Source organism: Excalfactoria chinensis, chromosome 1, assembly GCF_039878825.1.
Source record: "Excalfactoria chinensis isolate bCotChi1 chromosome 1, bCotChi1.hap2, whole genome shotgun sequence".
NCBI classification, from domain to species: Eukaryota; Metazoa; Chordata; class Aves; order Galliformes; family Phasianidae; genus Excalfactoria; species Excalfactoria chinensis.
Genome location: NC_092825.1, coordinates 110,716,124 through 110,738,507, shown reverse-complemented (window position 1 = coordinate 110,738,507; position 22,384 = coordinate 110,716,124).

The following is a 22,384-nucleotide window of genomic DNA, read 5'->3' as shown; positions in this document are numbered from 1 at the left end:
GAAATGAACAACAATGAACTGTGCACAGATGCATATCTGTGATCTTTAGAGAATCACAGAGAACTGGTGCAACTGCTTGTTTTTGCTAGAATTATACAGTGGAGGGATACAGCTCTTTAGGAAGAGTGGACTGAGTTGCCCTTTGTGAGAGAGAGTAGCTGGAATGGGCATGCACGTTAAGCCATTACAATCCTTGTAATGTTTTTCAAAGGCAGTATTGGATGTAATCCCATATGAGAAGATGCACAACAGAGTCAAAGACATCATGAAAAAGTAGAGAGTGCAAGGACTCCTCAGCACTGCCACAGGCTCCTCTGAAGGAAACCTTTAGCTCAGCAACAGCACGTTTTCCACACATTCCATTTTGTTGTTGTTGTTATATTTATCTAGGACAGTGGGAAAGCCTTTTGAAATGTGGACATGACTGAGTACTCCAGCACAATGAAGAAGGTTGGGGGAGCATATGGACAAGTCCACAGGATTTCCTAAGGTCATAGTCAGTGATATGCAGCAGTGAAATTTGCTAAAAGTTGGCAGTTTTGCAAACTGTGAATAAGAAATCCAATTTGCCTACACTGACACAATATCTGAACAGCCTGTTCTATATATTTCTTCAGTCCTTTGTACTACCAGATGCCATACACATATTATTTTTGTTAAAAAAATGCATTCTTTTTATAGATGTGTTTCCCATATTCTGACAGTATTAATTTCAGTACAATATTCATTATTTATTTAGAACTTGTATTTATATACCTTGTATGCATGTCAGTTACTGATTTATTTTAAAATGTAATAATATTTGGAAATTATTCTTTCTTCATTATGTTAGTTTAAGTACTTATACTGTAAGTACTTTAAGTAAGTACTTTAAGTACTTATACTGTAAGTATGCAGTTAACATGAAGCTTAATATATTTGCTTATGTAATAGTTTTATCAGATAGTATATGTATCAGCAGAACAAAAATAAGTTCCAGTGAAAAGATCTTCTCAAATAATAATGTGGTAAAATTATTTAAATGTATTTGAAATAGAGCATAATTTTTTTTAAGAAGTTAAATGTTCCCAAATGGAAGATCCCATAGTTTGGTGTGTGAGGTAACCATTAATAACTCCTTTTGACTAAATTTGTGACTAAATTTGTTACTGTTACAGAACAAAAGGCTTGTGTTAAACGGACCTGAAAGCCTGTCACAGGTTACCCTAAAATCTACTGGCACCTATGACAGGGGTATAGACGGCCTGCAGGGCCGCTATCCCAAAAGGAAAAGAAAACAGAGAAAGAGAAAATAAATACAGCAGCAACGATCTAAGGAGGCACACTATTTTACTAAATACTATATCGGAATACAGAATAACACAATATAATACAATATAATTGGAATTAAAGCTAACGAATCAAGTAAAATAAGAGAGAGTGAGTCCCGAAACCGAGAGGCCTACTGTAACTCTAGGCGAAACGGCTGGAACGCTCCCACACGGCTCTCCCCCTGGCTGGCAGGATCCAAGAGAGCGAGTCCAGCACTGAAGTGAGATTATATAGTCCTGGTCATATGACTGACCGTGGTGTTCCCTGGGACATTCAGTCTTCTTTTGTGAGTAGCAGATTCGTCAAAATTATCTATGCTTAACATGATGTTATGATGTGGAATACTGATAGCAAAATTACAAAATTGCAAAACCATGACAAAGCCCATTCAGTTCCAGACTCAGCCATGGGCAGAACTTCCCCCCTCTCCAGCTCAGGCTGTCCAGGGCCACATCCAACCTGGCCTTGAACAACTCCAGGAATGGGACATCCACAGATTCTCTGGGCAACCTGTTCCAGTGCCTCATCGCTATTTAAGAAGAATTTCTTCTTGGTATCTCACCTAAATCTTCTTTAACTTAGTGTAATACTGTTTCCCCTTGTCCTATCATAAATGTGGCCAAACTACACACTAAAAACACCTTTTTTGAAACAGTGGGATTTCTTCACATTCCTACAGAAAAGATTCTGCAAAACAATTGCTAGGTTATGTAAGGAGGAAATAAAAGAAAAAAAAAAAAAAAAGAAAGAAAAAAAGGCCCACATACTTGCAACCTGTTTGGCATCTTTAACCACAGAGATGTATGCATTAGGCTACAGATCAAGGGTTTCCAAGCAGTCACAAAAACTTGCAGAAGGTGTAAAAGGAACCTAGAGAAAAGACATAAGTTGAAGGGAAAACTACTGCTTTTCAGTAGAGTCCATTTTCCTTCTCTTATGGTTTTCATTATTTAGCTGTAAGGAGAGTTTTCAAGCAGGTGAAGTTTCACTTCATAGCTGCAGAGAACTCTCTTCTTGGCTTTCACTAGTAGTGTAAAATTATTTAAATGTATTATTCCCCTGTTGAAGTAAAAGCACATTTTCGACCATGTTATCTAAAGTGAATTTTTTAAGTAATATGCATTTGCCTTTCTCCAGCTTTTACTACAGAGGTATTTATTTCCTCACAAATGTACGGCAAAGTTATAATTAATGTTTGCCTCTTACTGGTAAGTGGTAGTCTAGACATTCGAACTTGGGAAGACTGGCATGATTATTTTTCTGTACTACCACTAGAAATGTGGTCTTCATCTTTACTTTTTTCATAAACTGCTTTATCCATGTATAACTCTTACACTACCTTAATACCACATAATTTCAGCCTTGAGATTACTGAAATGGATTCTAAAAAGGAAGGAAAAAAAAAAAAAAAAAAAAAAAAAGTCAGATGAAAAGGGCTTCAAAATAATTAACCAAAAATCATTTCCCATCTATGTCGAAGAGGAGAGTTCAGTTTATTTTTCCCTTTCCCACTGCACAGAGAAGCATAGTGAAAGCAGAAGTTTGTTAAAATGAAACCCAGGAAAGCCTTTCTCTAAACAGTTTTTATTTGTGAATGCTGAACTCAGGAGAAATTATTTTATCTTCTGTTATTCTTAGCAGTACGGTCATGAAGTGAAAGCCATACATGCTTTCCCAATGACATATGACATATCTTCCTGAAGTATGTTTATTCACTGTTGAGTAACATTTCAGCACTCTTCATCCTTGACACATGACTAGTTTTGGTCATGCCTTGTACTGTCAAGGGAAGACAAACCATTAGAAGTAGTATAAATATTTATTCCTCAGATAGGAAGAGAAATAGGAAGTTAGTGAAGAAAGCTGAAATGCAGAATTCGTATTTAAGGATTAAGCATTTTCAGATTAAAAAAAAAATAAAAATCACCTTTCATTTTGTCTTCAGACATTTCCCATCAGCTAAGCTCTAAATATTTCCTTTTATTCCCTGCTACAGGACTTCTGCGTACATTCTTTTAGAATAATTGATAGAAACCTTTAACAGTGATTAGTTTACTTGATTAGAAGAAAACAAGAAAGAATAAATAATATCCATTTTACTAAATTATAGAAACACTTCCACACTTATGATGTTAGTTTATTATGCTTAATTGCATAATAAAAATTAAATAAATAATTATTCTTTATGAAAGCTAGCACATTGAGACTTCATTTCTACATTTCCTTTTAGGTTACTGACCTTATTAAAATCCCTTTTCTGGCCTTACAGCTTTCAATGTGAAAGCTATAGCATTCATTGTTAGTGATCATTTTTATGGGATAAAGAACACAGCCAAAATCAAGAGTGGAAAGCCTGATAGCAAACACAGGCTTTGATTATGATAAAAATTTAGTCTTACAGATTCAGAATTTCACAGTCATTTGGAACAGTTTTGACAGTCACAGAGCAATTACTCAGAGACTTTCAAATTGTTTTTCTCTTGGTGTGGATCACACAACTCTTTAGTTATGATTTATTTTCTTTTTCAAAGTGATTTATTGCAAAACGATTTGGATATTTTGGAACAAATGTTGTGCTCCTTATCATATCTTTGCTATTTCTATCATAATAGATATTTGAAACCATAAAGTATTAGTGTTTTTCCTGGGAAGATATTTATCCTTTTATATTTGTTGGCAAAAATAAAGTCACTGAGATAAAATATTACTATAATGTGTTGTTTCTACCAATTTTAGAATGTAACTCAATTAAACAACCATTTAACCATTTAACGTGGTATGAAGAATATGTAAACTCTAAAAACAAAAAATGTATTATACAAATGGGTTACCTGCCCATCAGAAAATTCAAAATATCCCCAGATTAAAATTTAAGGAGTTATTAGGAATCGATTTCATACCATGAATCCATTTCATATGAGACCATAAGCTGAGGTACTGTATTCTTCATAACAGTACATGTCCCCGTGCCCAGTGCCCAATAACATAACTTTTGACTATATTATGGATAGGCATGACTGGGCATGAAAACTGCGAAACTTTTTTGTAACTATCTTGCATATCTGTTGTCTTGTTTAAATTTGATTTAATTGACTTGAATTAAACAAAAAATGTATTCTTTTCTTTATAATTGCTATTTTATGTTATTCTGAGGATGTGTTAATGTGAGATGGAGGCTTCATCTGACAATGCCAGAAAAATCGGCAACAGAAAAGAAACAGGAGAAAAACAGAAATACTCTGTGAGATATTTCCTTATGAAAAATCAACTGTTGTGAACCTTGGTTTGACCCTTTTTTCACATTTAACCTGCAAGAAGTAAAGGACAGAAGCTTTGTTCAAAGAATCTTTCGTATTCCTTTGTAATAAAACTTATTGTACCATCAATATATCTCATAGGTTAGTGTCAGTCAGTAGTTCAACAAAAATATCTTGAAAGAATAATTTTCTCCCCTTTATTCCTCTTTTAAAGTCATGGTGTATTGTTTTGGTTGGTTGCTTGGTTGGTTTTTTGTTATTTGTTTTTTTTTTTTTTCTTTGCTTAATATTCTGGCACGATGTGTGTTAAGACTCAGAATGCACTTTTCTGCTTGCTCAACATTTTTCTTGCATGAAAATGTATAAACAACACTTCCTTGAACTAACTGGGTACCTTTGGCTCTGTCAGCTATGTGGAAAATGCAGCTGACTACCCAACAGTTCTGTCCTACCTGATGAGGTAATTTCTGTATTCAACTTTGTGCTATACAAAAGACTGAATAGCTAATAATGACATTTAATGGTTGTTCCAATGTGGACTGGCCTACAAAACCACAGAAGAATTTCAGAGAAACCACAGAAGAAATCTACAACACTTACTGAGTCAGTTGATAGCTTAAGTTCATTTATACATATGTTGCTTAAATATTTAAATTTTAATTTTAACATGACAGTGATTTTGAGATATTATACAGCTATCTCTAGTGCTCTATTTGTAAATGATTTAGTATATGCAGGTCTGATAGTCATTTCCACATTTCAAAATTGCAGCAGGTCTAATAAAAGGTAGTCAGTGTATAAGTCCCCTCGGCAGATGAGAAAATAAAAACGCTTGATTCAATTATGTCATTTTTAGGCATCAGTTCAAGAAGAACAGACTATGTCCAGGTAACCCTGGAAAGGTTAATTGCAAGGAAATTTGCATAAAGAGAGATGTAGTCATTTAAGCATTGTCTTAAATCTCATTCCTGCAATTTATGCAGTCTTATGGTACCTCACAGTGTCTTCAAAGATGCTGTATACTAAAAAGGGTACATTTTATCAGTTAGTCACTAAGTTTGGAAGAAAAACTAAAATTATATGAATTTACAGTGCGAAGCAGAAAGAGCTTTATTTGGAAGCAGGTGCATAGCAGAATAATTCATTCAGTTACACCACCATATAGCATGACACAAATCTTCATTTATCTGATCACTCTGCATTTACCCATCTCATACTGACTACACCTTATATTTCACAGTCACATATATTTTTCTAAATGCAAGTCTATACATAGTTGTAAATAATTTAAGGAAGCAAATGTTTGCTATGCCAAAGTTACCTCCCCAGCTTATTAACAGATCTCGGGAAAATTAGTATTTGCATATGAAATAAATAATAGAGGGAAGATATGAAATGTATTTTTGCATAAAAAATAGAGAGCTTAAGTATCTCATTTTTCAATTATTTGACAAATATTTTGAAAGAACACTCAGACTTTTTTTTTCAAGAAACACTCATCTTTATAAAAACAAAATTACACTACTTCTTTCAAAGCAAGTTTCCATGACTTGAGGTATGTAGAACAGTAGAATTTCCATCTCTTCCTATGCTTCATAATTTATATTGCAAATATTTCATTGTAAAAAAAAATGCTTTATTAACTTAGTCACACTCATATATTATGGAAATTTGAGAAAAGTTATTTTCATCTATTATTAAAAATTTGAGCAAAATTCAAGAGCACTTTCCAATATTTCAACTGTACAAACACAAAAACATTTGCTAAGACAATGAAGCTTTGTTTGTACTTAACTGCATTTGCTAAGCAATGAAGCTAAGTACTTACTTACTCCTACCTTTCAAATGACTGCTATAGTTGAATCATTCTCAACTTCTTTTGTCCAGGAAAAGATTATAGGAAAGAAAAAAAATCACCTAGATTAAAATATGAAGGGTCTTACATAAGACAACAGAAGCTTTTCCAAACGATAAGAGGCTTCTCGAAATACACAGAAAAAAATAAAATAAAATTAAATTAAAAAAAAATCCAGCAGCGTACTTCATTAGATTAAATTAACTTGTGGAAGACAATAATGAATTCTGGAACTCGGATTACCTAGCAGGCATAATGAGCTTTATTTTTTTCTGTCCAGTACTGTGCACAGTCACTTGTACTTGTGGAAATTTCTTGTCACTCAGTGTTCCTGGCAAGAGTAAGTGGAAATACAAAGCTATAAGTACAAATATAAAGCTTACTGTTTAACATAAAGATACTAAGTAACAAGGTCTTTATTTGTTGCAGCTTTTTGTTGTTGTTTGTTTTATATTATGTAATTTATGAGATGAATAAACAGCCATAACACATCATACATTTGTTTAAATTAATGCTGGCTTATGGATCTTAGTTTAATGTCTGCTCATTGCCCAAAAGAAGGCATTTGAAAATTAGGATCTGGTATACATAGATTTGTAGTTGTCTAGCAATAAATTCACAACATTATGCATTCTTTTATGTATCTGAATTTCTTGCATGAACAAGGATTGAAAAAGCAGGCTCAAATACACAGCATCAAATTCAAGTGTTGCTAACAGCGGTTTCTCCTCTAGCTCAGTATGTTAAATTATAAATATGCTGACAAGCAAATTAAACTTATACAAAGAAAATTTAAACAACAAAAAAAAAATCATACAAATATTTTTATGAAATATAAACCAAATCTCAGTTCCTTACATTCCATTTTTGAGCCATTATGCAATCACTGAAACAAAATGTAATTTAGCTGAAGAAGCATCCACCTTTTCCAAGTGAGGAGTTATTCACTGATTGTCTTAAAACCAGCAGCTAGGGCTCCCACTAATAAGTACACGCAATGGAAGACTTTTAGTAGTCTCAGTTTCCTTTGGCAGCTGTTTTAGTACCCCATTCACAAGAGGAGTCTGTACTTCCTCTCAAACCCTAACTCTAAATCTAGATAGCCATACTTACTGGTAAATCTGAAAATAAAGCTTCTAGTCATTTGTAATAGACATATAGTGTTTCTTCAGTGATATTAGATTACTTCAGTAATGATTTTTAACTCCAGAACTTTAAATATATTCTCTTCAAACATAATTTTTGCTGAGATATAATCTGACTAATATTTTACTGTTATCCTTTTCTGGTTTGGATGAAAATAATTTTGTTATTTAAAGCTGACACTTTTTTTAAAATTTGAAGAAAAAGAAAAATCATGGCTGTACTGTACCTTTGACCAAACAAAGTAATGAGGAGCAGCAGATTTATATCTAGAACTATCATGTAGACACATAAATAACCATTATATATTTGCTTTCTGGTTGGTTTGCTGTTGTTGATTTTTGGGTGGTTTTTTTTTTGGGAGGGGGGGAGTAAGGGAGGGAAGTTGTTATTTTACTTGGTTAGTTGTCTGGGGTTTTTTTACTTGTTTGTCGAGGTTTTCATATTTTCTTGTTTTGTTTGTTTGATTTTGATGAACATTGTGAAGTTACAGTTGAGGGGTCTGAAAGAATTTTATTCTCATTTCCAAAACTGGTCGGTTCTCCTTAGATTCTGTGTACCTAGACTTTTCTCTCATTCAGTGGAGTCCAGTCGTAGTTGTGATTAGAGCCTACAGAAAGATTCAGTCAGCTATCTACAGGTGGTCTATCTGTACAGCCATCTACCTAATAGCTATTCAACAAAATGACTATTTGGCTGAATTGAGATCTATAGTCAGTCTCAACTTATAGACACTCTAATGACACCCAAATTTGGATTTTCACATCTAGAGATGAGATCCATCCCGAAGCATGAACACAGATAAATCCTACCACTTCAGATTATCAGAAGATGTACAAAGTTTATGTACAAGTATGTCTAATAATTATGATGAATCAGGTGATACTTCAGTCTTTTAGTGACTTTCACAGCATATTGATACATTTTATAAACAAAATTTCATTTATTACATTTGTTTCAAAGCATATTATGTAGTAATTTATTATATGCAATAGAAAGTAAATTATTTTAAATAATGATCAATGTCATTTAATGTTTAAGAAACTAAAATTATTTTTACATGTGTGCACTGATCAAATGAACAATATTTCACATTTTTCAGAATTGATGTTTTGGTTTGGTTTGGTTTGGTTTTCCCAGAAGGTAATATGAATTGCTTTCATACTTCAATACATGACAGTACTTAAATTTACAGTCTGGGTAATTCATTTCCATATGAATGTTTCATTCAAATAAATACCTGTAGCTAATTTACATTTCAATAAATTTCTTTGAGTATGGTAAATCTTCAGTTTATGTTTCAGGAATCTAAACTGTCTTGGAAAATGACAGTGATCTACCAAGGAGTATGAGCCAATATATATTCATAAAGTAGTTTAGGGTTATATGCTTGCAAACTTACTGATAAACTGCTTAGTTAATTTTGTTCTCCCTGGATGATTACATCTGTTCAGGAAAATTGTTTTAATAATTTAATATAACCTTATTCATTAGTCTTTCATAAAAATTATTATTAAATATTACTGTCATGTAAACAAAGCTAGTACTTCTGTACTTCTACTCTTGCAAATTGAACACTCACACAAATATATGTGGTAATGCTAATTATAAAAAATAATCAAACTAGTGAGAACAAATGTAATGAAAATTGACACATCTTTACCTGGCATATATTTAGTATTCTTACAGAGGGTTGGCAAATATATGAGAAAATATTAAACCAGAATCACAGAATCATAGAACAATATCAGTTGGAACAGACCTTAAAGATTGTTTAGTTGTAACCGCTCATATATACATGCATATATACATGTATATATATACATATATTAAAAAAATAAAATAAAATAAATCATAAAATCTCCAAGGTTGGAAAAGGCCCCCAAGATCATCCAGTCCAACCATCTGCATGTCACCAATATTTCCCCCTAAACCATGTCCTTCAGTACAACATCGAAACATTTACTGAACACCTCCAAGGACAGTGACTCCGCCACCTCCTTGGGCAGCTCATTCCAGTGCCTGACTACTCTCTCGGAGAAGTATTTCCTAATATCCAAACTGAATCTTTCCTGGCACAACATGAGGCCATTCCCTCTAGTATCTCTAGTTACATGGGAGAAGAGGCCAATCCCCACCTAAACACAAGCTCCTTTCAGATAGCTGTAGGGAGCAGTAGGGTCTTCCCTAAGCCTTCTCTTCTTCAGACTGAACAAGTGCAGTTCCCTTAGCTGCCTTTCATAAGACTTGTGCTCCAGATCCCTTGCAGTTTTGTTCCCCTTGTCTGAACACACTCCAGGGCTTCGGTGTCTTTCTTGTAGTGAGGGGTTCAAAACTGAGCACAGCACTTAAGGTACAGCCTCACCAGTGCTGAGTACAGAGGGATGATCACTTCCCAGCTCCTGCTGGCTGTACTATTTCTTGGGCACCTCAGCACACTACTGGCTCATGTTTAGCAGAGCATCAACCAAATTCCCCAGGTCTGTTTCCTCCACAGAATCTTCCGTCTACTCTGCCCCAAGCCTAAGGCACTGCCTGGGGCTATTGTGGCCAAAGTGAAAGACCCAGCACTTGGCCTTTTTGAACTTTATCTCATTGGCTTCATCTCAGCTACCCAGCCTGCCCAGATCCCTCTGAAGTGCCTTCCTACCCCCAGGCAGATTGACACTTCCTGCTTGGTGTCATCTGTAAAGTCGCAGAGGGTGCAGGACAAGCTCTAATATTTACCCATGGGGAATAACACTGATGACCACCTGGATTTAAGTCCATTTACCAGCACTCTCAGGGCCCAGCTCTCTAGTCTTTGCCCAGAAAAGGGTGTACCTCTATAATCCATGGGCTGCCAGGTTCCCCAGGAATATACTGACAGTGAGACAGTGTCAAAGGGTTTGCTGAAGTCTAGGTAGAGTAGTCTTGGTAGACTACAGCCTTTCCTTCATCCATCAGGCAGATCACTCAATCATACAACTGGGTTGATCAACTGGAGATCCTCCAGTTATCCCACACATGCCATGTGATCTCATCCAAAATGATCTGCTGCATAAAACTCCCTGTTTATCCACGTTGGCCTTCTTCACCTCTGGCTCATCTTGTGTCAGAGGGGGACAGCCTCCTTCTGTGCCTTTAAAACTTCCTTCTTGAGAAGCAACCAGCCTTTCTGGACCCCTTTATCCTTCAAGACTGAATCTCAAGGGACTTTCTCTATAATATAATATAATGTAATGTAATGTAATGTAATATAATATAATAATATATAATAATATATATATATAATTATTATAATTACTATTGGGTTTTTTCTCTTCCGTTTAAGTAAATAGTTTTTACCTCTATCGACAAGTTCTACTTTGTTTCTTTTTTTTTTTTCTCGATTCTCTCCCTCATCATGCTGGGACAGGGTGGTAAGCAAACAGCTGTGTGGTGCTTAGCTACCTGTTGAATTTAACCATAACATAAAAGAAGAAAGCAAGAAAGAAAAGAAGAAAGGAAGAGAGGAAGAATGGAATAAAGCAACAAAGTACTTAAATGACACAGTGCAGAAATGGCACTGACTACAAACTGAATGTCCTGTAATGCCTTCTCTGCTGCCTCCCAAATATGAAAGTCCTGAACTTCTGAGTTTTTTGTTTGTTTGTTTCATCTTAGTACTTTCCATCACCAAAATGTTTTACTTCTAATTTAGCACAGTAAAACTAACACATTTAGAAGGATGTTTAAGTGAGTACGATTAGAAATTGGAAAATTTCAATTTGTTTATACGCTTAGATAAATTCAAATATTCTGGACAGTCATACCGATTATCCTGACCTGCTGGACTGCAAATGAAATACAGCTATCAGTTGTACAGTGCTATCAGTACAGCAGCTATCAATGCTACAGTTATGGTGAAAGGGAAGCACACATGGTCCAAGGACAGAAATCACTCACCCACACTGTTTTGGACTGCCAAAAACACTATGTCCTGCTGTTTCCTGCTACCAGATTTATAAACAAATGTAGTTTGGATTCAGACAGAACAAATTTATATCTTTTTCTAACATCTCCACTGAAATGCCTGGGATAATTCTGATACAAAAACATCTGCAGTACAGCACATCTTCTGCATTATAGAACCCCTAATTTCCATATCTCATAAAATCAAAACTATATGACGAAATCTGTGACATCCTCAGAGATTAAGAAGGCAGTAGACGATACCCCTTAGATTTGCCCCTGATTTTCCATTATTTACTATGTAGGATGCTGGGATAATTTTTCAGAGATTACACAGTTCTAAAAGACTGTGTCATGTTTATTTTTCTTCATGACCTATGTTAAATAGAGTGAAATCTCCAGTCCCTGAAAAGAAACTATATAACTGTTCTTCATGCCCATGCCTAAATGTTATGTCCTAAATGATGCAAGAAGTAGCTGTTAGAGAAAGAAGCTGGAAGCACAGACCTAATTGTCCTGCCTGCCTCTTCCTTCCACTCTAGGTCTAAATACTGCTGCTGCTGTTCAGTTTCATTGCTGATCTTTTGGGCACCTTCAGAATGCAGGACACTAGTCTATATGTCCCAGCTTTGTTATTTTGTGTCTCGATTTTTGTCTTTCTTATGCTGTTTCTTGACATTTTTTCCTATGCAAACTTCTTCACAATCTTCAGAGCATAACTTTTCATGCATAATTCTAATATTTTGGCAGCATTTATTTCCTCTGAGGATTTCTTGATAGCTTCAATATAGAAAGGTTTTCCTGCTTTTTTAAGTAGTCTGTGTTACTACATCAGTAATATTGCATTCTGCCCAATAGATCTTTCATCCATCTGGACAATTATTTTGTGTATAGTTCAGAATTCTAGCTGTGAATATGTACGTCTTTCCCAAAATAACCAGAGGACACAGCTCTTTAGAGAAAGAATTAAATGTGTAGTCTTCATTTTGAGTACAGTAGACAGTAGATTGGTCAAAAATACTAATAAAAATAAATAAATAAATAAATAAATAAATATGATAAACAATACAGGAATCCTTTACAGAACCGAAGTTTTCATCCCCATAGTTTTGTTTGGTTGATCACTCTATGATTTTCTCCAAGGTCACTAAAATTCTGAGCAAAGAAAGATACCTGTGCGAGTGTAGAGATTTCTGCAGTGGTGTACTTCCTTGCGCTCACCATATTAGGTGGATGTTTCTATTTATGTGGAACGAATAACATTCATGACTTAATGGGAAAATCTTAAGAAGCATCTATTAACTGACTTCTCTGCAGTTCCTCATTTTACCTTTGTATGATGATGGCTGCTAATGTCTCAGACTACTGCAGTCTTAAAAATGCACAGTTCATTCTGCAGATGGTGATAGCTCTACTAACGCTTCTATTGTTAGTTTGAAAGTCAAGTGATGATATGTGTAGGTGTATGTGTGGGAGCAGTGCAAAGAATTACAAGGATTTTCTCCCACACTAACAATCCACATGGAAAAAAAGTCCTTATGAAACAATGTTCTGTTCCTCTGGTATTTTTAATCAGTCTGATATTTTGCTAAAATAGCATTTTATTGCACAGCTTGTAATTTTTCTATGTAAGGAGCATGTTTTTGAACTAAATAAAAAACAAAACAAACAAAAAAAAAAACAACCTATTTTCTGCTTTTTTTCTTTGCATTTCATGTCATCATATTAAAAAACAAACAAACAAACAAACAAACAAAAAACCCTATCAAAGCAGAAAAAAGAAACCTAAAAAATTACTGATTTATTCTGACACTCATGCAATTTATTCTAGGGTTTTTTGTTTTGCTTTGTTTTTGTGGTAATTGATACACTTGATAGACCTACTAGCAATTGGAAGTTCTTTAAAGGACAATACCTTTTAGTGTAGTAGTATCTATAATTCCAGAGGTGTCTGCAAAAAAGAAATATTTCAGTATTTGATTGTAAAGACATCCTTCATGGTACAGTCACCTGAGGATAAAGAACCTTCTACAGTTCTCTGTGAAGATTATGATTTTCTGTTCTGATTTTCATTGGTTCATGTTACCCACTCACATTACCTACTCTCTTACATATAAGAGAATATAAATATAACTCATTTAGAAAAATTATTATTATTATTATTATTATTTTCTCCAATATAAAGCATGAATTCCTTCTGCACCATTCTCTGGTTATTTTTTTGAACTCTTATATTTTAGTGCATGTGTAAATATAAACATATCTGCTTACATATGCACATATTTTATGTGTAGGCAAGAATATGCAAGTACATGTGTATGAGTATTCATGTTATTTAGTTTCCATCTTTTCATGTTAATAACGTTATGTAACAGGAAAAAATCCTTTCCCTTCATAATTTCCTTCTACTTACACTTATTTTTCAGTTTTCTCTTAGTCTTGTTCCTGGGTCCAGCCTTTATTCAATCTTTCTCAGTGCTCCAGAATCAGCTTCTTATCTGACCATTTTAAACAAAGAAGGTTCAGAGAATCAACATTGAGGTAATCCATACAATTCTGTTCTTTTACTGTTGTTATTTTTTATTGCGATCGTAATTATTTACACTGAGAAATGTCAGATAAAATACCTGTAACATAGTGAAATTAAAATAAAAACAAACAGGCACCCACATGTAACTACATCTGCTTTAGATTTGTTTAGACTTTTACTGAAATCTTCGGTCCAAGTCCATTCAAACTTCAATTAATATTTCTGTGCAAAAACACTCTTTGGGATGTATATATCTCATCTAACCTCAGACTTCAAAAATGGAGGCCACTTACATATTCCCTTTTACTTAAACTGCCAAGAATGTCAACAGAGTATGGAATTTTCCCTTGGTTATATTATTAATGGCATGATATAACATAGTATTTAAAGGTTATGATATATATCTGAAAGATTCACTGTATGTTACAAGTGAATCTTTACATAGATTTGACTGAATCAAATCTCTGCTGGCACATAAGGCCTGTCTGACATTTTGACCATGAGAAAATTAATCCATAAAATAATTATTTCACCTATTTTGTAAAGTTTTTAAGTGTCATCCACTTTTCTCACTCACTAGAATCTAATTTACTGACATTCTAAAAATTAATTACATAATAAAACATATCTGGATTATTTTTTTTAATCTTTTCCAGATGATATATAGAGTAAAAGACCATTTTCACATGATTCCACTGACTATGCTAGCTAAACTTGCATTTAGCCCTACATTAATGCATTTTATGATGTGTAAGATCAGTTGCGTTCATTTTGGGTTGGTATATGTGACTAGGAGGGATTTAAGAGGAAAGAAAAGATGGCAACCAGGAAAGAATGAAACTTGGACAACTGATTTACAAGGTTTATTAACATAATTTGTAGAGAACCTATGTTTAAATCGTTGTATTTTATTTGTTTGTTTGGTTGGTTTTATACTGATCCACCATAAAGAATATAATGTTTATCAGTTGAATCCATAACAATAAATTTACTAAACATCCTCCAAAATCTGTATGAATTAAAAGTGAAGTAGATTCTGGAAGATAATTTAAGTAATTATCAGGCAGCCAAAATGCAAATACTGTAAATGAAATTTGTCATTAGTTCGAAAACAGTGCAATCAGCATTCTTTCTCTCTTACTAGTCAGATATTTCATTGTAACAGAAAGTGAACAAAGAGTGAAAATTATTATTTTTTTTTAACAGTAACTTTTGAAGTAGTGATTGTCTTTCTCTGTTTTCTCCTCCACTCTCCCTGATAGAAAAGATCTTCTGAGTTGGGAGAGGAAAAGAAAAAATGTAGCCATAATCTCCAAACTCCCAAAAGTCCACAAATGAAGTAACTGATGTAAATAAAAGATTTTTATGATACAATTTGAACTGTATTTTACTGTTAAGTTTTGAGGAGAAAAACAAGCTAAGGGAAATGAAACAAGAAACAGCTTTGTTGTATACATGGGAAATTGAAATCAAAAGATTTAAAAACAAAATATAACCAATAATTGGGAGCATGAATTTCTAATGGATCGATTCCCTTGAAAATTAGCATCTTGACTCCTTATTCATTACAAAATTAATTTTAGAGTTTTTTGAGATCTTGTCTTCTGTAAAAATGCTCTACATAAGTGAATAGTAAAATTAGATTGAATTCTCCGTTTAAGACGATACTTTATTCCCCTCCATGTGCATACCTTCTGAGATAAGAGATGGAAAATATCATCTTTTTCCATCACTAACCAGCTGCATTTCAGATTAAAGTGGGAGAAATACAAACCACTCACTGACATGATAAAAGAAAAATGATGAGGCAAAATACAAAATGAATGGTTTGACACTCTAGCTGAAGTCATAACCTATGTCAGAAGACAGTCTAACACAGATAATCCTCTCTCAGTATCAGAGGGAAACAGGATTGCTATTAGTAAAACTAATCCCTCTGTCTGGCTCTGTGCAAATACTAGAATACAACAAGTAAAGCATAACTCAGAAAATCTGGGGAAATATAGTTCTCTTCTCCCATTTTTCCTGCAGGTAAATGAGACACTGTGAACTTGCACTCATGATTTGGACACAAGAAGCCTGTGTTACCTTTGAAAAAGTTCAGCAATATTTATTGTCACACCTGGAACCTGAAGTATTTGGTGTCTCCTCTGGCCTCAACTGTTTATCGCTCTGCCAAAATTCAGAAACACTCTTATGTACTCAAGAAGTGCATAAGGTTCATCAGATGCTTTCTTATATATTCTAGTTTCTTTTCCAATTTATTGTCTTACAGTTTCTGCCAATAGTTTCATTGATACACATTGTTGCAGCACCATAGGAAATAAGCCTGGAAAAAATGATGCGCTAAGTAGCTCGGAGTTACTTGTCAGAAGTGTCTGGGTTTGACTTTGTTTTGCTTTGATTTGAGAATCATATATTATGCAGGAAAAAGTAGAATTTATTTTCTTTTACATTCTTGTGTTTCTCTGTACACAGCAGTCATTTCTCATTTGTGAAATGAAATTTCTGATAAATGGATTCATAGATGATGAAAGGTTATGGGTTTCGGAGAACATATTGTTGATAAAATATATTTGAAACTTGCTGCTTGTTAGGGAAAAATTAACAAAAATGTCAGAATTGAAAGCATTGAACTCTCACCAATCATCCTAATAAGTATTGTTTATTTTTTGTTGCTTGTTTTTAATGCTTCTGGTAAAGTCTAATATGATACATAGAAACTCTATAAGAACTACATTAAAACTTCATATTTTCACTATGAATAATTTTGCAGGAGTCCACAACAATCGCTGACTTTATTGTTTCAAAAATTTTGACACAACATACTATATGCAAATATATTAGAAGTATTAAGGAATGTGTAATCTGAAGACTAAAAATATGCAGAAATAATAAATACAAATAAAAATCTTCAGATGAAGGATATTTAATTTTAGAAAACTCTGTTTATAAGTTCCTGAAATTAGGAATGAAAATTATCTTCCTTCCTTGGGAAAAGTTTAATTCAAATATTTCTAATCTTAGGCCTTACTAAGCTTTATGAGAGTTTGTAATAGCTATCATTCTGTTACATATATTATATTGTAGAAAAGCATAGTCAACTACAAGAAAGAGCTTCCATTCATACAGGACATACTTTTTTTTAAAAGATTTGGTTTTTATTTTCCTTTCAGGAAAAGGCCTCAAGTTGTGCCAGAGAAGGTTCAGGCTGGATGTTAGGAAATACTACTTCTCTGAAAGGCTGGTCAGGTTCTGGCATGGGAGGTGATGGAGTCAGTGACCCTGGAGGTGTTCAAGGAACGTTTAGATGTTCTGTAGGGACACGCTTAAGTGATAACTATTGGTGACAGGTAAACAGTAGGGTGATATTGTAGGTCTTTTCTAATCTTGGTTGCTCTATGATTCCATAATTCTATAAGATGTTAAAAAAATATCTGTTATCGTAGACTTAACATAGTCAAAGTAAATGCACTAATATATATAATGATGATACAGGTCAAGCATTAAAACAAAAATGGATTTCCTTACTACCTCGCTTCTTGGTTGTTCAATCAGTTTAATTTCTCAATAAAATTTGCACTGATTGGTATAAAGATTTGTATCACATGGTAAAAGTTCTTCTTAGATATTCCCATTTCAAATTCCTATATACAAACCGAAGTATTAGTAGATCCTTTTACCTTGCTCAATACAATAAGACAGTTCTGGTACATTTCTATATAACTGTGCACAACCTTCCCAAAACAATGGAACAGGTTACCCAAGGAGGTTGTGGGTGCTCCGTCCCTGGAGGCATTCAAGGCCAGGCTAGATATGGCTCTGGGCTACCTGGTCTGGTTGTTGGTGACCATGACCATGTTAGGGCGGTTGAAATTAGATGATCTTTGAGGTCCTTTTCAACCCAGCTTGAATGATTCTATGATTCTGTGAAAATTCTGCCTTTTCTTGCAACACAGACAAATTGAGGCTTCTTTCATTGTTTAATAACTCTTGCTGACAAATGAGTCGGGCATATTATATTAAGAACATATTATATTAAGAGATTAATTTTTAAAATTGTGTTCTTTTCAATTTCACCCATTCTGTATCATGCATTTATCCCACTCTGAAAAACTTTCAAAATTAAATTAAAAAAATTTAACTTAGACTTAATTTATGTTGAAATGAAAATTTAAAGTTTAGTTATAAACTATTCCATTTTCAAAAGAGAACAGTAAAAATTTTAACAAGTATTAGAGACCTGATTTGCATCTTTCTCATGCAAGTCAAAGACAATTCCAAAAATGTTAATGGATGTGTTGATAATGTGGCAGTAAACTCAATTTCCAAATTTCCTAAAGATGAGTTTATGAGTACTATATTCTTGAGGATTTTCATTTAAATTTTGTCCCTCCCACTAGCTCAGTTGTTTGAAGAACTGACTGTGAGGGCTATTTCATTCACAGTTTATAATTTTAGGTGATTAGCCGCCCAAGGAAAACATTCAGAAGCAATCTCAGTTGATTTTAGACAGTCAGAGTGGAAAAAGAAGTGCTAGACATACCAGACAGAATATGAGATATTAGCAGATGATAGAAACAGGTTTTCTCCAGGCTTTGAAGTTAATATAGATTGTAACTACATTTTTTTTTTTCTCCACGGCTCCTCTCTCACTTAAGTGCAACAGATTCTTAATGATTTTTAACAGATTTTTAATGATTGACATAAGCACATTCTTGTCTGATAGGTACACGTGCTGTTTGCCTTTTGCTGAATTAATATATAGTCTTTCCTTCTGTCCTGAAAATATATGCTACATGCAAAGTTTTCATAATCTCATGATGCTAATTTTATCCATTAGTGGATTTTTTAAATCTTTATTACTTAGTTTAAACTGTTCATTAAAACACCAATGTTTTCAAAAAAAAGGCAGAGAAAATTACTTATATATGCTACACCGTTACCACTGCACATGCAATGTCTAATTTATAAATTGTTTATTAGCTGTTTCTGGTGAGGTATGGAATATTCCTTTTCTTCATCTGCAGGGAGATTTCTGTTTTTGCTTTTTCACTCTTCTCAGGTACTCACAATTGAATACATTTATAAATGCTGCTGGAGAGATGCTTCTAAAAGAGTTAAATTCTCATTAGGCTTCTCATACCCAGCTGATAAACTTAATTTTGAAACTAATAACAGATTTGTAGAGTCAAAATTATTTATTTTCCCCTTTCACACTGAAGTCATAAATGAGGTCTTTCTCCATCATAGAATCATAGAATCATAGAACTACCCAGGTTGGAAAAGACCTTGAAGATCAAGTCCAACTGCAGCCTAACCAGTACCCTAACTCTAAAAATCCTCCACTAAATCATATCTCTGAGCACCACATCCAAACGGCTCTTAAACACATCTGGAGATGGCGATTCAACCACCTCCCTGGGGAGACTATTCCAGTACTTAACTACCCTTTCTGTAAAGAAGTTCTTCCTAATATCCAACCTAAACTTGTCCTGGCTCAACCTGAGGCCATTTCCCCTCGTCCTGTCACTTGTCACTAGTGAGAAGAGACCTGCCCCACTCTCACTGTAAGAACCTTACAGGTACAGGAAGAGAGCGATAAGGTCTCCCCTCAGCCTCCTTTTCCCCAGACTAAACAGCCCCAGCTTCCTTAGCCTCTCCTCGTAGGACTGATTCTCCAAACCCTTCACGAGCCTCGTTGCCCTTCTCTGGACCTGCTCCAGTACCTCCATGTCTTTCCTGTGCTGAGGTGCCCAAAACTGAACACAGTACTCAAGGTGAGGCCTCACCAATGCTGAGTACAGGGGCAGGATGACTTCTCTAGTCCTGCTCACCACAACATTCTTGATACAAGCCAGGATGCCATTGGCCCTCTTGGCCACCTGGGCACACTGCTGGCTCATATTCTGCCGACTGTCCATCAGCACATCAAGGTCTCTTTCCATCTGGAACTTTCCAGCCACACCTCCCCAAGCCTGTAGGGTTGCCTGGGGTTGTTGTGACCAAAATGCAGGACCTGACACTTGGCCCTATTGAAACTCATTGCATTCACCTTGGCCCATCAATCAAGTCTATCCAGGTCCCTCTGTAGTGCCCTTCTCCCCTCAACTTAGTGTCAACACTCCCTCCCAACTTAGTGTTGTCAGTGAACTTACTGAGGGTACGCTCAATTCCTTTGTCCAGATCATCAATGAAGATGTTAAACAGAAGTGGCCCAATCATCGAGCCCTGGGGAATGCTGCTCGTGTCCGGTCACCAACTGGATTCCACTCCATTGACCACAACTCTCTGGGCCCGGCCATCCAGCAGAGCGTGTGCCCATCCAAACCACGGGCAGCCAGCTTCTCTACCAGAATGTCAGAGTATCACAGTATCGTGCGAGTTGGAAGGGACCTTAGAGATCATCGAGTCCAACTCGATTTTTGAATCTCAACAGTACATAAGGATAGTAGTATAAACATTTCCACCACAGATTTCCCAAAAACCAGTGAAATATGCTCCATAATTTTTAATTTGTATAACTTATTAAAATGACAAACACAATGAAATGAAAAAAAGCCTTCAACTGAGAAATGTGATCTCAAAGTTCAGATAATCCAATTCTAGATGTTATTTTATTCTGCAGATTTCAATGTTTGGCAAAATGCCACCAGAATCCAGACTGCAGTCAGAAAGCTGTGAAAAAAAAAAAAAAAAAAAAAAAAAAAAAAAAAAAAAAAAAAAAGGAGAAAAGAGCACTTTAAGGAAAACTAATGTAAACCGTTTTGAAAATGAAGTGTATGTGATTACAGAGCTTCTTCCTAACAACAAAAGAAAAAAATAAAAAAGCCTTTACAATACTTTAAGCGTATTTTGAAATCATTGTTTTCTTCTGAGTGCTTCAAGACAATGCTGATGAAAGAAAACACAGAAAATTATGGAGGAAGTAGCGATTTTGATAGAGGAATAGAATGGAAATTTTTCCAATACTCTTTATTCAATGACATTATTTTATAATTTGTATAATTATTTCACTGGGAGAAAATGCCTAATGTAAGAATAAACATTGCTAGTGTTCTATCTTCTACAAGTTAATTAACATCTTATTACCTAACTAAATTAATCTAATTGATATTGAATTCCTGTGTAAGTATTAGCAGATGGGTGTTCTGTCATTACTGAAAAATAAATTCTTCTCCTGCTTATCTCATCATATAAGCCATTTTGCAGTCCTATTTCGAATTAGATTAAAAGCTTTTATACAGCAGCTATTAGCATCAACTTTGTAGGTTTTCAGCACTGGAATAACTTGTGTTCATAAATATGGGATCACAAGGAAAAAAATGAAGGGATAAAATACAGTCACAATGATGTGTTTTGGCTATTTCTGCTGTTTGTCTTATATTTTTTCATGTAATATACTCAACAGTAAGAATAGCTTAAGTATGTTCTACCTAATACAGGAATCATAGGCTAAGACAAAAAGAGCCAATATATAACAAAAGGCTATAAAAGGCACAAGTGCAATAGAAAAGGTAAAAAATCAAACAATTCCAGTGTCCCATATGCCAGTCCTGAAATGAAAATCCAGGACAAACAAGGAAGAGAGTGATCCTTTATGCTCAGAGGATGGAATTCAGTAAGGCCTTTGACACTGTCCCCCATGACATTCTGGTAGAGAAGCTGGCTGCCCGTGGTTTGGATGAGCACATGCTCTGCTGGGTGAAGAGCTGGCTGGATGGCCGGGCTTCACGATCCCTCTCTGCCTTTCCTCCAGAATGGGGTCCTTCCCATGGGATGCAGTCCTTGTCAAACTGATCCCTCATGGGTTTCCCATAGAATGCACAGTTCAAGAACTGATCCAAAATGTGTCCAAGGTGCAGTCCTTCAGGGATGGACTGTTCATACATGAGTGGCAGCTCCAGTTTGGACCTCGTACTTCAGCATGACCTCTACTTCAGGGGATACAGCTCCAATATGAGATCTGCTCCTGCAGGGGCTCTCCAGGGGTTTTTGCATCCTTAAGGACACTTCCACCTGCTCCACCATAGGCTCTTCCATGGGCTGCACATTGGTATCTGATCTGTGTGGTGCACCATGGGCTACAGGGAACTTCTGCTCTGTGCTTGGAGCACGTCTCATCCTCCTTCTGTACTGATTTTTGTAGATGCAGGATTGTTTTTCTCACATTTTCTTACTTTTATCTCCCAGTTGCTACTGCGCAGAGGTTTTTTCCATTCTTTAATGTGCTATCACATAGTTCCTACCATCATCACTCATTGTCTTGGCTTTGGCCAGCAGTGGGCCCCTTTTAAAGCCAATGGAACTGGCTCAGAGCTGACAACTGACTATGCTCAGAGAAGAATTTTTTAA